Source organism: Rattus rattus, chromosome 3, assembly GCF_011064425.1.
Source record: "Rattus rattus isolate New Zealand chromosome 3, Rrattus_CSIRO_v1, whole genome shotgun sequence".
Taxonomy (NCBI): Eukaryota; Metazoa; Chordata; class Mammalia; order Rodentia; family Muridae; genus Rattus; species Rattus rattus.
In genome coordinates, this window is record NC_046156.1 from 22,627,166 (window position 1) to 22,641,803 (window position 14,638).

A 14,638-nucleotide genomic window follows, 5' to 3' on the forward strand; every position below is an offset into this window, starting at 1 on the left:
CCAATCAAACTATTATAGGCTTAATGTGTATATCACCCTCACATTTCTTTTGGTATAAGGAAAATAAAATAAACTCCTGGGCAGACATCCACCTGCCAGGATTTTGCATTCCTGTTGTGACTAGTCTATAGGTTTGTCTTTATGAGGAAAGGAAGGCAGAGCTTCTGCTGTAGTCCAGATGAAGACAAGAGATATTCCTTCTTTACTGGAAGGAATAGCACCCACCATCTTCCTTAGATCTCCTGGATCTATGACAACTCCCTTCATCCAGACACACCAGCTTACTGGAGACTGCCAGGGCAAACTTGATCAGACAATGGCTTCCAATACAGACAGTTTCAAGTCCCTTCAACTACAGAAAAACTCCCTAGCATGGGTTGCTCTCCCAAACCAAAGAGGTCTGTAGTTGATGACTTGCATTATGTTGTGGGAGGAATGCTGTAAAAGAATCTGGGCTGGTGGAAGAAGACATACAAAGCTCAAAGATCTCTCCCAGGATCTCCATTGGGCTCTCTGAGCATGCTGTGTGCCCGATACCCCAACCCCATGGTACTCAAACCTCTTGTGGCTTGGCTTCTTCCTCTTCTTAGCCCTGTACTGGCTATTAGAACCCCATTCCTCCTGGCACCCTGCCTCATCCAGATATTAAGGCTGCCGATAAGTAACACTGCAAAAATTAATGTCTGGTGATTTGAATATGCTTGACCTATGGGAAGTGGCACTATTAAGAGGCATTGCTTTGTTGGAATAGGTGTGGCCTTGTTGGAGAAATTGTGTCACAGTGTAGATAAGCTTTGAGGGCTCCTAATGCTCAAGCTCCACACAGTACAGAAGACAGCCTCTTCCTGGCTGCCTGCAGAAGAGTCTCCTAGCTGCCCTCCGATCAAGGTGTAGAACTCTCGGTTCTTTCTCCAGCAGTGTGTCTTCCTGGATGCTGTCATGCTTTCTGCCATGATGATAATGGGCCGAGACTCTGAACCTGTAAGCCAGCCCCAATTAAATGTTGTCCTTTATAAGCGTTGCCTTGGTCATAGTGTCTCTTTGCAGCAAAGAAACCTTAACTAAGGCATACAACCAATCAGGTTCTAGATCAATACCAAACCATTCCCAACTTTTGATGAGACCTCTCTGTTAGAAAAATAAAACAGGCAAAGATGTTTCACCTTGATACTTAGGTTGTAGTCTAACATATCTGAATAGCTCCTTTGAACTTGGCACATAATGGAGGACTCCCTTTTCTTAACTGGGCTTTTTCTTCTCTGCCTGATCTGGGGAGCACAACCCACAAGTTCAACTGTCTCTTTCCAGATAAGAATCTCCAGCCAATGAAACCATGGTTCATATATAGGCTTGGTTCACCCAGATTAAAGTATAAGGATACAAGTCCATGCCAAATAAAGGTATGTGCATAAGATAAGATCACTAAGAGAGCTATTCCATTGAAATTCTTGGAGATCTTCTTCCCCTTCAATGAAATAGAGGACATGGAACCACAGGAGGAACTCCAGCACACATACAAGAGCTGGCGCCCAATATGGGGCCAGAGCTAGAGCAAGTGCACACATGGACCACAGCTGATGCCCATATGGATACAACAGGACCTCTAGTTGAAGCAAAAGAAAGGTGGGGTTTGGGGGTTGACAATGGCCCCAAGTAGCCATGCCCTGACTTTTGGCATCAGCCCAAAGATCCTAGCCTCCACACTCTGAGAGCAGACAACTCATTTCTTTCTTTCTTTGTTTTCAATAGGAGCCATTGCATGGATTCAGATATGTTGCAAGGACATCTGACACTTTCTGTTCAGAGGACTCTTTTGTTGGCATAAGGTCCTAAACCTCTGACTGAAACCTGACATCCCACACAAGTGTTGACAAAGACCTCTTAGAAACAAAAGTAAAAACCATTCATGGACTGGCCTTTAAATACCATTTAGGATAGTTAAAAAAAAAAAAACTCAATCATTTTATACACCTACATTTCAAATGTTATCCCCTTTCCTGGTCTCTATTCTTTGAACCCCCCATTCCATCCCCTCCCCTTTGCCTCTAAGTGTGTGCTTCACCACCTACCCTCCCCTTCCCACCTTACCCCTCTAGCATCCCCCTTTTCTGGGGGGTCAAGCCTCCACAGTATCAAGCACTTCCCCTGCCACTGGTGCCAGATAAGGCAGCCCTCTACTACACAAAAAGGAGGAGCCATGAACCCACCTGTGTATGCTCTTTGGTTGGTGGTTTAGTCCCTGGGAGCTCTGAGGCATCCAATTAGTTAATACTGTTGTTCTTCCGATGGGGTTGCAATCTTCTTCAGCTCCTTCAGTCCTTCCCCTAACTCTTCCACCGGAGTCCCCAGGCTCAGTCCAATGGTTCACTGTATCTGTATCTGTCTTAGTCAGGTGCTGGCATAGCCTCTCAAGGGCAGCCATAGTAGGTTTCTGACTGTAAGTACATTTTGGTATCAGCAATAATGTCTGGGTTTGGTGTCTGCGGATGAAATGGATCACACAGTGTGGCAGACTCTGGATGGCCTTTCCTTCAGTCTCTGATCCATTTCTGTACCTGCACTTCCTTTAGACAGAACAAATCTGGGTTAAAATTTTTGATATGGATGGGTGGCCCCATTCCTCTACTAGGGGCCATGCCTATCTATGGCTTCCATCTCTCTGCTGTTGGGTATTTCAGTTGGAACTCTTAAAATTTGTGGGGAGGCTTATTATTTCAGACCTCTGTGGAATCCCCTGGTGCCTAAAAGCTGAAGGAACACCCCCATTGGACAAGGCAAAAACACCACCACAACAAAAAAATCTCCATACATATATATGTGCTGAATTTATATATATATATATATATATATATATATATATATATATATATATATATATATGTAACATTGTTCTAGCTTTGATGAGAAGCAAATTGAAAGAGGGGTAAGTAAAATTTGAGAGGCATCTGACCAATGACAGAGAGAAATATTACTAACATGTCACAATAAATGAAAGCATATCAATGTGGTCCATTTAATTCAGTTATAATAACCTTACTCACCTCAGCAGCACCAAAGGTAATCTTAGTTTTCTGATACTGTATCATGATTGATACTTTAAGCATTGAATTTTAGTCATGCACTAAGGGAACAATCATTTTAGAAATATCTTCAAGTAAAATTTAGAAGAAAATTAAAAGTTTACTCAAAATTATAGATGAAATTTACTCATTAAAAAATATTGGACTGGAAAGGACATGGATTTGGTTCTTCTCCTCACTGCAGATCACAACTACCTATAATCATGGGCATACCAACCCTCTGGCCTCCATGGACACACACACACACACACACACACACACACACACACACACACACACACACATACATACATACACATGCACGCACGTACGCGCACATACACACACACACACACACACACGCACACATACACACACAGACCACAGAGTTATCTTTCTCTCCCAAGCACACACACACACCACAGAGTTATCTCTCTCTCACAAGCACACACACACACACACACACACACCCCACACCACACACCACACACCACACTAGAAAAAAATTAAAATTAACAAAGTACACTTTAAAAAAATCTAACATTATCATTAACCTGTACAAATTAAGTGAGTTTTTCCTGTGCAATAACCATTAACAATAAATTAACCCTGAACATGTGTGTGTGTGTGTGTGTGTGTGTGTGTGTGTGTGTGTGTGTGTGTGTGTGTGAGACTTGTTTTCAGTCATCCAGATTTGGTGGCTTTGAAGCATCTCAGGTTCAGATGTGCTCCTGGCACACAACTTTCATCCGGAGTGAACAGGATGTATCTCCTCACAGAGGCGGTAGGAAGCCATCACATGGTTGTGAGGTCCTGAGTCTCAGCAGTGAAAACCTCACACCAGCTGAGCATCAGCAATGACCACAGCAGATCCGCAAACCCATTCGAAATAGAAGCACCAAGAGCAAGAAGCAGAGATGTTCTTGTTTCATGACCCAGAGTTACAAAGGTCCCATTATCTCTTGGAAATCATCCTTCCCTTTGACACCTTATGTTTGTACTTGGCCTTGTTATTTTCCTGACCAATTTAATTGATTTGGCTCTTGTTCTGACCAAATTCTATGTTCTTATAAATACTCTAAGTATACTGTCTTCAAGACCATGGGGATTTCTATCCAAATTAAAAAAAAAATGCTGTTTCTTTTGCCTTTTGGTGCCATGCCTTAAATTTTTTTTATAGGCAACAATGAGGCCTTAGATCATGCAGTTTACTTAGGGGACAGAGAACAAGATCTCTGCTGAACTGTTGACTAATTATGATTCGTCACACGTGGAAGGAAATGGCCACTGTTTAAACCTTTGCAGACTCTAAAGAATCTCTCTGTCTAAAAAAACATCTCAGCCAAATTTCAGGAAAGCACCACTTCAATTTGATAGAACTGTGATGAATGTAAACATCGAATGACAGACACAAAATGGAACCAAGCAAATTTAAGTGGAAAATCAGTTGCTCTCTGGAGACACAGGTAAGCTAAAGATAGTCCACAAGCAATGCATGCTATAGAAAAGAAAAGAAAATCAGGACATTTCAAACTCCTGAGTTTCTTTTTTTTAATATTCAATTTACGTTCCTGGTTGATGAGAGGAATGAAATTTCGTGCATGTGCTGTTCTTCAGTGCACACCCCCTCTCCCTCTTTTTTGCATATATTTCTTTCAGGAACTTGGAAGTAAAGTAGTTTGTTTTCTGTTAGTGTTGCACATGACTGCTTTCATTGGGAGGAAAGTCATGGTTTCTATTGGGAAGGGATCTAGTCATGCTACTGACATTTATAAAGAGGCCTCTGTGAAGGCCTGAGTAGAAGGCCTCCATCTTTGCTAAGATTCTGACTCTGGTCATTATTCTCACCCTATTCTGCTTGAGTACAATTCTGGTACTTATAGAACAAAATGAGAATAGAATCATATGACACTTCCTGTAAAGAAAGGGACCTAATCTTTCAAAAAGTTTTCTCTAAGTCAGAACATGACATGTTATTTACCATAATTTGTATGGATTTATTTTAATTAAGTTAATATAAATTAAATTAAATAATTAAAAATTTTTAAGAGAAGGCTAAAAAGTCTGGATTGCTTAGACATTTTGTGAAATAAAGAAGTGGAAGCCACAATTCTATATTGCATTTAAAGGTTTTAAATATACAGGAGAAAAGATAACATCATCAACAAATGGAACTGAGAAAATTCTCCAAAGTTTTCAGATATGAACCTACAATCTGTACTAACTCCAGACACCTGGAAAGTTAAATGGCGCCATGCAAGTGCCAGGCGAGGGGCTTATAGGGGGTAATGGAGCCCATGAGTGCTATGACTGGAGAAATGAGAAAGGGGGAGAGGTTTAAACTGGAAAGGAGAACAGGATGTCAATTCAGAAGGAGAGGAAGAAGAAGGAAAAAAACATATTAAGGATGTTTGGAAAAGCCATGTGAATCAGACTTTTACTTTTGGCTAATGCTATATATAATACATACAAGTGCCTATATGTATATGCTTACATATAGAGCTTAAATGCTGTTATGTCATTTAGGCTGATAACTATCCCCAAGAGTCATAGAGTAACTAAAAAGCCATTCCAGTACCAGACATGAGAATTGCCCCTTCTAGTTGCTGATTACTGAGCCTGAGAGACTCCCAAAACAATGCTGTCTTTTGCTGTTGCCTTTGGTTACCTCTTGGGAGTTGAAGGTAAGTCCTTATTGCTGAAAGCACCATGTAGTTCAGACACAGGACCTAGAGGATGCAAGCTGGACTTGTCTTAAAACCTCCTGGAGGACTAGATTTCATAGTACTGAAAGGTGCTATGTAAGCTGCTAGGGGAAGGAAACACATGATAATCCTACTCAGCTCTGAATCATCTACAGCAATGACTAGCATGGCGAGATGCCCCTATGAGTCCAGTAGTGGCACTCCTCTCTTAGCAGTAATCAACAGCTGTCTGATTAGATATAAAGCATGGTCCACAGGAGGAAAAGTATAACTAGTACTGGAAACCGAGCCAAATATCTGTGGCTAGTGAAATCATGGATCAAAGAGGATAACTGAGTGTGAGCACTTTACCAAACCAGAGCAATCCCGAAGTGCATTCTAAATACATATCAGATGAGTGCAGCTCTCAACCTTAATAAACAACAACACGCCTCCTTTCTAAAGACACATCCTTACAGAAAACTATAACTGCTTAAAATGTAGAGAACAGCTAATGGTGGGGGTCTTAGCCCCAGTTGGTGCATTTACAACACATCACACCTGTTCCTAAGTTTTAAGGAATATTTTAGAAGAGCACAGGAAGATCATCAGAGTCAGAGGAGCAGGGAATCTGTTCTGAGGTTGTCTCTTCTAAAAATGTTAGGAAAGGGGAAGTGAACTGATATCATCCCACAGTTCCCTGCACCCAAATCCCTGCACCCAGGAGTGCAGACATCCTGAGGCCACAGGACAGACCACCACCTCTGTACACCTCGGCCCACATCCCTGGTCCAAGGGGAAACTGCATGGTGCCTCTGGACACAGGCATACAGGAACAGACAGCTGCCGGTACCCATGGTTCTGGTCTGTGCCCAGGACCAAACTGATCTGGCCAAACAGCTCCCTGCACTCAAATCCCATGGGGGAGAGAGCCGGAACCTCAGAAGTGTGGGTACTCTTGAGAAGTCAGTGGAGAATACCCTCTGCCCACAGTCCAGACCCAAGAGGAAATCACACAGTGCCAACTGTGCCTGCTGGGTGCAAGGACCTACATGAGCAATTGGGGGAGGACCCTTTGATTCTTGTCTGCTCCTAGAGCTGGAAGACAGTCTCCAGGAGTGCCACCACAGCTGAGAGCAGAGTACTTGTTCTCAGGAAAGGCTGAAAGAAAGCAGGAAAACAGTTCTACAGGAGTGCTGACACAGTGGCCTACAGCAGGGCCAAGTCACTCCAGAAACAGCAAGACAAGCAAACACCAGAGACAACCCAATGGCTAGAGGCAAGCACAGGACCCTAAGCAACAGAAACCAAGAATACTTGGCATCATCAGAGCCCAGTTCTCCCACCAAAGAAAATACTGGATATCCAAATACACAAGAAAGGCAAGATTTAGATTTGAAATCACATTTTTTTACAATGATGGAGGACTTTAAGAAAGACATAGAGAACTCCCTTAGAGAAATACAAGAAAGCGCAAGTAAACAAGTAGAAGCCCTTAGAGAGGAAACACAAAACTTCCTGAAAGAATTATAGGAAAACACAACCAAACAGGTGAAGGAATTGAAAATGGAAATAGAAACAATAAAGAAAGCACAAAGTTAGACAACCCTGGATATAGAAAACCAAAGGAAGAGACAAGGAGCCATAGACGCAAGCATCACCAACAGAATACAAGAGATAGAAGAGAGAATCTCAGGGACAGAAGATACCATAGAAATCATCAACATAGTGTTGACCATGACAAAACCAAATTTATGCAATATCTTTCTACAAATTCAGCCCTACAAAGGATAATAGATTGAAAAATCCAACACAAGGAGAGAAACTATATTTTACAGAAAGCAAAAATATAATTTCCTTGCAACGAAACCAAAAGAGAGACAAACAAAAATAATCCCAACTCTAACAACAAAAATAAAAGGAAGCAACAATCATTATTCTTTACTATCTATCAACATCAATGGACTCAATCTCCCAATTAAAAAACATAGACTAACAGACTGGATATGTAAAGAGGACCCAGAATTTTGCTGCATGCAGGAAACACACCTCAGAGACAAAGACAGACACTACCTCAGAGGAAATGGCTGGAAACCAACTTTCCCAGCAAATGGCCCAAAGAAACAAGCTGGATTTGCCTTTCTAATGTCAAATAAAATCAACTTTCAACCAAAAGTCATTAAAAAAAGATAAAGAAGGACACATCATATTCATTAAAGGAAAAATCCACCAAGATGAACTTTTAATCCTAAATATCTATGCTCCAAATACAAGGGCACCTACATCCATAAAAGAAACCTTACTAAAGCTCAAAGCACACATTGCACCTCACACAATAATAGTAGGAAATTTCACTCTCATCACTGGACAGATCATGGAAACAGAAATTAAACAGAGATGTAGAGAAACTAACAGAAGTTATGAACCAAATGGATTTAACAGATATTTATAGAACATTCCATCCTAAAACAAAAGGATATACCTTCTTCTCAGCACATCATGAAACTTTGTCCAAAATTGACCATATAATCGGTCACAAGACAGGCCTCAACAGATATAGGAAGATAGAAATAATCCTATGCATCCTATCAGATCACCATGCGCTAAGACTGGTCTTCAATAAGAACAATAATGACAGAAAGCCCACATATACATGGAAGTTGAACAATGCTCTACTCAATGAAAACGTGGTGAAGTAAGAAATAAAGAAAGAAATTAAAGACATTCCCAAACTTATGGGGCACAATGGAAGCAGTATTAAGAGGAAAACTCATAGCTCCGAGTGCCTGCAAAAAGGAACAGGAGAGAGCATATGTCAGCAGCTTGACAGCACACCTTAAAACTCTAAAACAAAAAGAAATAAATAAACCCAAGAGAAGAAGAAGGCAGGAAATAATCAAACTCAGAGCTGAAATCAACCAAGTATAAACAAACAGGACTATACAAAGAATCAACAAAACCAGAAGCTGGTACTTTGAGAAAACGAACAAGATAGATAAACCCTTTGTTAGACTAACCAGAGGTCACAGAGACAGTATCCAAATTAAGAAAATCAGAAAGGAAAAGTGAGACATAACAACAGAATCTGAAGAAATTAAAAAAATCATCAGATCCTACTACAAAAGTCTATATTCAACAAAACTGGAAAATCTGGAGGAAATGAACAATTTTCTAGACAGATACCAGTACCAAAGTTAAATCAGGAACAAATAAATCATCTAAACAACCCCATAACTCCTAACGAAATAGAAGCAGTTATTAAAAGTCTCCCAACCAAAAAGAGCCCAGGTCTAGATGGGTTCTTCAGTGCAGAATTCTATCAGATCTTCATAGAAGACCTCATACCAATACTGTCCAAACTATTCCACATAATTGAACAGACAGAGCACTACCGAATTCCTTCTATGAAGCCACAATTACTCTTATACCAAAAACCACACAAAGACCCAACAAAGAAAGAGAACTTCAGACCAATTTCCCTTATGAATATCGACGCAAAAATACTCAATAAAATTCTGGCAAACCGAATCCAAGAACACATCAGAATGATCATCCATCATGATCAAGTAGGCTTCATCCCAGGGATGCAGGGATGGTTTAATATACGAAAACCCATCAATGTAATCCACTATATAAACAAACTCAAAGATAAGAACTATATTGTCATTTCATTAGAAGCTGAGTAAGCATTTGACAAAATTCAACACCCCTTCATGATAAAAGTCCTGGTAAGAAGAGGAATTCAAGGCCCATATCTAAACATAGTAAAAGCAATAAACAGCAAACCAGTAGCTAATATTAAACTAAATGGAGAGAAACTTGAAGCAATCCCTCTAAAATCAGGGACTAGACAAGACTCTCCACACTCTCCCTACTTCTTCAATATAGTTCTCAAAGTCCTAGCCAGAGTAATCAGACAGTGAAAGGATGTCAAAGGGATACAAATTGGAAGGGAAGAAATCAAAATATCACTATTTGGAGATGATATGATAGTCTACTTAAGCGACCCCAAAAGTTCCACCAGAGAACTACTTAACCTGATAAAAAATGTCAGCAAAGTGTTGGGGTATAAAATTAACTCAAATCAGTAGGTTCCTCTACTCAAAGGATAAACAGGCTGAGAAAGAAATTAAAGAAATGACAACCTTCACAATAGTCCCAAATAACATAAAATATCTTGGTGTGACTTTAACCAAGCAAGTGAAAGATCTGTATGACAAGAACTTCAAGTCTCTGAAGAAAGAAATTGAGGAAGATCTCAGAAAATTGAAAGATCTACCATGCTCAGTGCTAGCAGCAAACCACCGAACTGAGAACAGGACCCCCTTTGGGGGAATTAGATGAAGTATAGCCTTGTTGGGGCACCAGTGGAAGGAAATCCCTTGGTCTTGCCAAGGTTGGACCCCCAGTGCAGGGGAATATGGGGGTGGGGAATAAAGGGGATGTATAGGGGGAATATCCGTATGGGGGAGGGGCAGGAATGGGAGCTTATGTACAGGAAAACGGGAAGGGGAATAACCTTTGAAATGTAAGTAAAGAATTATATCTAATAAAATATTTTTTTAAAATATTAGGAAAGCTTCACCCATGATATGTCAAAAGTATTGATGCTTAAACAAGACCAGAACAGGTACAATAGCTAAAGACATGCTAACACACAATGGGGAAATCTCACAAGGCCCTACTAGGAGGATCTTACTATGTAGCTGAGGTTGGTTTTGTGTTCCCAGTCTTCCTGCTTAAGCCTTGCCAGTGGCAGGACAATGGGTCTGTGCCACTTCAGTCTCCTCTAGTTTCAGTATGTGCTAGTGAGATGGCCGAATGGGTAAAGATGCTTGCTACCAAGCTCGTCAACCTTAATTGAATCCCTACACTTCGCATGGTAATAGATGAGAATAGATTCTGATCTCCACACACGGGTCATGACATTCACACATATATTCAAGGACACACACACACACACACACACACACACCCCACACCACACCACCACCACCACCACCACATCATATACATAAATGTAAAAAATTTAAATGTTCTGAACTTCAACAAGGTTCATTTTATTGGTTTGTAATCTGAGAATTTGGTAAGAAATATTAATGCCATTGACCCAGTGGATAATTACTTGTCTAAATGTTTTCAGGGCTGATTGACCCCAGAATTGAAATGTTTGCCCCTTTCTTATACTGTTTAACAAAAATGCCAGTTAGCTTTTAATTTTTGTATTGAAATAGTAAAAATGCATATCTGTTTGTTGAGTTAACTCATATAAGGGCATTTAAGGGGGAGTGTATTATAGGAATTTAAATAAAATGTAAGTTAAAAGAAGATAACTAGGTTATTTACAAAATAATTAATACTATCCAGTAACTTCATAATTACTCATATTTGTATTTGTTGGTAAACAGCAAATTAAGTAAAGGTGTATTAAGCCTAGATAAAGAATATCTTTTCTTAGAATCTAAAAAATGTCCCAGGATGCCATAGAGAGGGCATGTTGCCTGATATTTGACTTTTTTAATTTTAGTGAGTTTAAAAATAACTGATGTGTCATTGCAAAATAAACCAACCCCTTCACTTATTATCATCTCCAGAGAGTCAAAGGCTAATCTTAGTTATGAAGTCACACAAGGTACATGCTCAAGAGATTCCTACTGAATTGCCTTTCTCTTGCCCAGCAACTGATGGAAGCAGATGCAGAAACCCACAGCCAATGTCAGGCAAAGCTTGGGAAACCCCAAGGAACAGGAGAACAAAGGACTGTGGGGGCCAGAGGGGTCAGGGACAAGAAGAGAACATAGCCTACAAAATCAACTAAGCAGGGTTCATAGTAGCTCACAGATAAAGAAGTGACAATCACAGAGCCTGCCTGGGTCCATGCTAAGTCCTTGACATAAATGCTGTGGTTGTTTAGCTTGGAGGGAGTGTTCGAGGGACTCCTAATAGTAGGAAAGGGGATGTTTCTGACTCTTTTGCATGCACTTGAGACCCTTTTCCTCCCACTGGATTGCCTGGTCCAGTCTTAATATGAGGGAAGGTGCCTAATCTCACAGTAATTTGTTATGCTCAGTTACGTTATGTTTGGTAGATGTGCCTGGGAGGACTGATCTCTTCTTGAGGGAAAAGGGAGGAGGAGGAGTGGCTCTGGGAAGAAGGGAGGAAGGGCAACTGGGAGAAGTGTGTGTGGGGCTGATGTCAGAATGTATTGTATGAAAAGAGAATAAAAAAAAAATGTCTAACTGCAGGCTCTTAAGTTCCAGAGTGTTATGTACATGAAGCCCCATAGACTCTGTAATTTATTATTTTAGATATTTCCTATCAATTGTCCCATTTTAGGTTTTGTTTGTGTTTATTCCCTGTTATTTTGTTATTATAACTCAGTGCTTTAGCATGAACAAGTCCCAAATAGAGATGAATAACGGTGTTTAAACACAGCTATTTTCAGAAAATAAATTTTAATAACGAAAGTAAAAAATTTAAATAGTGAATCTGGCAAATAATGTGACTAGTGATGTTTTAACTGGGAAGGAAAATCCACAGTCCTATTACTTGGAGAAATTTAACCCTGGTCTGGATACCAGAGTGTACGGTTACACTTAGCAGCTCTTAGAATGTGCTGAGATTGAAACAATGGAGGCAAAATGGTTTTAGAAGGAAACATTTTAACATTCCAAGGTATAATTTCAGTATAATTAAAACATCCATGAAAACTTGAAAACAACATAAAGCCTGGGATGTTTGCATTCATGGGTGGAGGCTGGGGAATTGTAAACAAAAGTTAAAGAAGCAGTAAGTAAACAACAAGAGAAAAAAATTACTTCAAAATGATCGAATTTGGAGATGTGCCTAAAGCCAGTTTTTTTGTAAACTCTAAGTCTCTAAGTCAGAATAAGAAATTTTATTTTATTTTTTTTAAGCATTGGAAGTCTGTTGTGTATCAAACAGGGCTCAGTCAGGATGTAGATGAAAGAGGGTTCTGAAGCCAGGACAATAATTCTGAGAGGAGGCTGAGGGTATGGATAAAAATGGAAGGACTTGTCTTAGATATTTCAATAGATATATTTACTAGATATCTAATTGGATTCAAGAAATGAAAAGAAGTTAAGAAGCAAAGATCAACTTAAGATGTTTAGAAGCAGCCCCTAAAGTAAGAAACTAAACAGAGATCACAGTGAGGCTTGTGTCTGTATTGCCCATGAAGAAGTAGAAGCACATTCATCTGAGGAAAGTCTTTCATGTGAATATCTCAAGTACAGATTGTGTTTGGACAGATTAAGATTGAGGTTCTCCTCCAGTGTGTACAAGCCACATGACTTTGTATGAACTACTCAAACTCAGAGAGCTTCAACTGGACAAATCTCTGTCAGGGATTTTCTTGCAACCAATTCAGGTAGAAGACACAGCTCCATTCCTGGCTCACTCTGCAAAAGTTATAGATGTCATAACTCCTGTGGTAGTTACCCCTGAATCTAATGTCATCCAAATTGTCTCCCTTTCTAAATTTATGTATTATTGGTGACTTACAAATTTGGCAATTAGATAATAACGCAAGGATTTATGGTTGAGATATCACAATGCGCCACATCTGATTTAGTACAACAGATCAGCACTAGAGGAATTTATGTATAATTAACTTGAGATGAGTCTTCATGAATCCTCATCAAAAGATTGTTCTTTGCCAGTTCGTGCATGTGGAGCTTAGGGTTTTTTTTATTTTTTATCCATTGGCCGATGCGAGGACTTGTGACTTGATGTTGTAACCATTATTGAGAAGGAAAACGGAGCAGAGGAACTAAGTTCCTGTGCAGTGAAAGCTTGTGTGTACGCAGGATGTTGCTTGTCCACACTCATCAGCTCAAATGCATCTTAATCAAAGGTTGAGTCAATCTGTGAGGGGTGGAACCAGGAGTTCTCGTTTCTACTTCGTTTGAATGAGCACAGCAGTGTTAGGAAATTGATAGTATTTAATTCAGGATTGTTTTAGACACAATATCTCTAATGTCTGTAAATTTCTGAAAGTGGAAATCTCATTTTACAATGGTAGAAGCTAGAGCCTGGAAAAATTAAACACTACACTGAAATATAAATGAACAGAGATTTAACTTAGACAATTTAGAAACTTGGACCTGATCTATTTCAAAGTATAATTCTCTCTAGTCAATTATACTTTCTCTTTGGAATTTATATCCTATCAATCTGTATTCTATCAAGACCTGTTCTACATCCATTCTTTTGCCTAGACTATTAAATTGACCTAAAATACCTAATGACTTTTGATTATATTAATTGAATATTATCTACGTAGTTGGTTGTCCATTTATTTCTAATTTCTATACACAGTAAGGTTTAGAAACTTGTCTGCAATGAATCTTAGTTGGAGGCTGCTCACATACATGGGACAAGTTTCCTTCTTTCCCATTTTCATTAACATTTATTAATTTACAAAATAATGTGTTTCCATATGACACTGTATGAATATATATAGTATACTTTGTTCACCTTCATTACCGTATTACCATACCCTGCCCCAACCTCTCTTCTTTCTTCACCTCCAAGGCCCCTTCTACTTTCATGTATTGTCTCTATTGCATTTCTTTCTTCATCTAACTTTCTTTCCTTTCCTTTCCTTCCCTTTCCATTCCTTTTGAGGGACTTACTCTGTAGACCAGACTGGCCTTAATCTCACAAAGATCCCCCTGCCTTTGCCTCCTGAGTGCTGGGAGCCTGTGGCATCACTACCTGACTGGCTGTTTGTTTTTCCTTCCTTTCTTTTTGTAAAACCATAATTATTATTGTTATATGTGTTCATACATGTAAATATGTAAATTCAACCTGTTGTGTTCATTTAATGTTGGCCTTATGTATATATTTTTAGGGCTGACCACTTCATATTGG